The sequence below is a fragment of the Benincasa hispida genome, chromosome 5, assembly GCF_009727055.1.
Source record: "Benincasa hispida cultivar B227 chromosome 5, ASM972705v1, whole genome shotgun sequence".
Classification (NCBI taxonomy): domain Eukaryota; kingdom Viridiplantae; phylum Streptophyta; class Magnoliopsida; order Cucurbitales; family Cucurbitaceae; genus Benincasa; species Benincasa hispida.
The window spans coordinates 46,182,503-46,186,880 of NC_052353.1; positions in this window are offsets into that span (position 1 = coordinate 46,182,503).

A 4,378-nucleotide genomic window follows, 5' to 3' on the forward strand; every position below is an offset into this window, starting at 1 on the left:
TAGTAAGACTATGTTGTATTGTTCATTATAGGAATCAGTGGTACTTAAGGAGGAAGATGTAATAACAGGGGAAAATGGTAAATTAGCCTGCTATAATTACGAGCATCCGGTACTGATGAAAAATAGTGTCATCGTTTAGAAAATCAGTGCCTATACGAGTGATTGCACGATCGCTTACATATACAATATTGCTAAGCGATCGCATACCGATTACACCATCGCGCACCATTATCTAAACGATCGTTTACCTTTTTCCTAAGTGATCGTTTAGCTCCCAGTATTTACTAAACGATCGTATAGACGATCGCTTAGTTTTTCCTACGTGATCATTTGGACGATCGCTCACCTTTTGCCTACACGATTGTTCATATGATCGCTTACCTTTTCCTACACGTTCATTTAGATGATCACTTACTTTTTCCTACACGATCGTATACTTCACTTAAAATGATCAAGCATCTTGTCTATGCGATAGACGACCTCATCTTTCACTTGCTTGATTGTTGTGTATGGTCTCTCTTCCTCCTTCCCTCTATCAAATCCGAACAAATCCCACACTTTGGATTCTCACTCCAAGAATCCTCATCTGGAGTGGTGTTGTCTTCTCCGTTTCCTTCTATCCGAGTGGTGATTATTTGAGGTAGACGGTTGGGTTTTAGATCGATGTGAAGGAGAAATCCCCATCTGGTATGATCTCTTGATCTCTTTAGCATTATGAATGCATATTAGTATCTATTGAATGTATATGCGATAATTCTGTCACAATGAATTGGAAAGATCCACTTCCACTCATAGGTACTCTTAAATATGAGTTCCTTCGTCCGTAGTGTTACCAGGATAAGGTTTCCCTCCTATATCCATATACTACAGACCATTTTGGTTATCAGTTAAGACACGATCCACTTGTATGTTACCACATACATGCTTAATTTACATAATGACAACCAGGGATTTTAGTTTATTGGTTTGCAGTAAAACAAATAAACCAACCAAAGTACAAAGTCAAGAAGTGAAGTAAATATCATATATTATATATCACAAGCGTTGGTACAAACCGTGTTTACAAACTATAGGACACGAGACTTTAAGGCATCATCCCCAACATCGTTATACATTATATTATTTCCCTAAGTGAATTGGAACATTTCAAACTCTATTCAAAGCATAATTACCTCAATTCCCTTTACGAGCTAGGAAGGAGACCTCATGGACCTACAGATCAGAAGCTCCAACGATATAAGATTAATTGGCTAAACTCATTAACCAATTAAAAAATATTTGTTAATTGTGGGTACACTCCACTAAAGACCCATAGTTGCACTTTTTTCACTGCAAATATATTTTTGTGTCCATGAATATAGATCGATGACAGTAAGTTAGTCCTTCACGAGTGTTCGTAATACCAAGTGGGTCAAATTACCATTTTACCCCTAGGTTACCTCTGTATCCTTAAGTACCAGTGCTCCTCTAATGAATAACCTGTTTATGATGCAACCATTAAACATAAACCCCGTTCAGGCCATTGAGAGGGTAGAGCCTGTTCAAGTCCCAGAGACGCCATTTAAGGTAATACTCATTTACTTACCCTAAAGTCGGGAAAGAGTGAATTCCATCTCAGGAATTATGTTCCCAGCTCTCCACTCAATCTTGTCCCAAAATGGTAGGTTTATTAAGTCAAGGAACTGACCACTCTCATCCATACAAATCAAAGGACAATCCCTCATGAACAAGAGTCCACAACTCACTCAGGATTAAGACTAAGTTACCTAGGTCATCCTAGTGAAATAGAAACCTAACTAGTTAACAGAGTTACATCTAGTGGTTACTATTTCATGGTCTGATTTTATTCAAACTCATTGTATAGGATACCTCCACTCGTATGTCCCCTACACGAACGTAGTGGATCATTAAATTTGTATCAAATACAAAGTGGGTCATATCCATAGTATCACCAGGATAAGGTATCTAGCATTATCCATATACTATAGACCATTTAGGCTGTATTTTGAACACTAATCTCCATATATCTCCACATACAATCCAAAACTCATACAACAGTCTAGGATGTTAGTTTATTAGATTAGGTTTATTTATGCAAGATAAAAACATGATAAACAATAATTATTTATTGCAATAAACATTAATAACACTTTATTAATGATCGATCAAATGTTACATTTACTATCTACGAGTTTTAGGGCATAAAATGTAACATCCCAATTTTTTTTAGGAAAATTTAAGTTAATTATCTCAAATTGTTCAGTTTTAGTTCCTAATCTTTGGAATTTGGAATCAAATTGTTACGGTTGAAGAAGTTTTATTGGTTATAAGGATTCTTTGAGTAGAGTTTTAAATTAATTGGAAGGGATAATTGAATTATTTGGATAATAAATTTTGAGTTTTGTGAAATTTGAAAGGGAAAAGGGGGGAATTGTGGTTTAAAAATTTTTAGCCTCTTTAATTTTGGAATTTGAATCCAAATTTTAAGTAAAGAATTAGGAAAAGATAATTGGTTTATTTGGAAGTTATTAAATCAAGTATCTAAAAAGATTTTAATTTGAATTTAAGTTAATTTGGAAAGTTAGAATTTAATTTTGAGATTTAGGATTTTTGGAAAGAATTGAATTAAAGTTGATGAATTTATTTTGAGGTTTATTTAATTAATTGGAGAAGAGGTGAAAGATTTGAGTTTGATGTGATATGTTTATTAAGGAAAGGAAAAAGAAATAATATATATATATATATTATTTATACTTTTGTGTGGTGGAGAATTAAAAAGAAAGAAAGAAAAAAAGAAAAGAAAATACCCTTTCTTCTCCTTCTCACGTGACAACACTCCTCCCTCCAAGGCTCTTTGGGTTTTGGGGTTTTGACTTTTGAGTTAATCTAACGGTAGCCCTTTGTGTTGGAAATTTAGACCGAAGTTTGAAGTCAGGATCATACTATTCAACACTAACAATATTGAATTAGGAGTTCCTGGTTGGATTTTGACTTGGGTTTTGGAGGTGATTTAAGATTAAAGTGCTAGTTGAGTAAGAATTTTGTTGGCTTCTAAAATTGTTTTATGTATGGAATCGAGCTTGAAGACTAAAATGAATTTTCTTCATGCCCTAGGATTGGACTAAAGGTTGTGAAGTTGGATTGGAGAGTTTGCTTGAGTGCAAAATTATTATTTCAGTTTCATATTGAGGTAAGTAATCTTACTACTGGGATCGCCTTTGTGTCAGGCGATAAATTTACGATTTATTTTGAGGATTTTAAAACTAGTTACAAGGATAATTTTGATTGTTCCGAGATTTAATAGACTATTTAGAAAAGATATATGAGCATGTGATAATATGTCTGAAGCATGTTAATGTATGAGCATGATTTAGAATTTTATGAGACATATTACAAGTACGATTGAGCATGACCCTAAATTATGAGTTAAGCGATACTACTACTGGAATGTCTTAAAGCTAGGTGAAAGTTGGAGCATTTGTTGATGTACATATTTATGTGATTTATTATGAAAGTGTGTAGGCTATATAATGTATTATGAAATTTCGAATGTTTGATTTTTTACATGAGTTAGTACATGAAAGTGATGTACTAGAGTTGAACCATTAAAACTAGATTAAACACGTACGTTATAGTTAATTAACATGACCTCGATGAGGAGATTTTAGAGGACTCATGATTATGTGAATGTTATATATAATATGAAGTTAAATGTAATCTCTTTTCCTTTCCAGATTATGTGATTGCATGAAAGTGATGTATGTCCGAGGGCACTAGTACCTGAAAGAGATGTATTAGGGCTGGTGTATATGAAAGTGATACACACTTAGAAGGTAGTGGGGTGTACGTAAGAGGTGCACGCTTAGTGGGTTATGTGTATACGAAAGAGGTATGCATCCCTACATTCATAGAGAGGATTTGGGGTGTACGAAAGGGGTACACATTCAGTGGGTTATGTGTATACGAAAGATGTGTATACATAACCATGTGTACGAAAGAGGTACACACTTAGTGGGTTATGTGTACGAAGGAGGTGTATACATAACCATGTGTACGAAAGAGGTACACACTCAGTGGATTGTGTGTATACGAAAGAGGTGTATACATAACCTGTTGGGGTTGATGCCCTAAAGTCTCGTATCCTGTAGTTTGTAAACAGTTTATACGAATGCTTGTATTGTTAATATATGATATTTTCTTCACATATTGTATTTTTTTCTCATTTGCTTGTTTTATTTGATTTACCACAAACCAATAAACATGAAATCCCTGGTTATCTGTATATGACTCAAACATGTATGTGGTGACATACAAGTGGATCATATCTTGAGTGATAACCAAAATGGTCTGTAGTATATGGATATAGGAGGGAAACCTT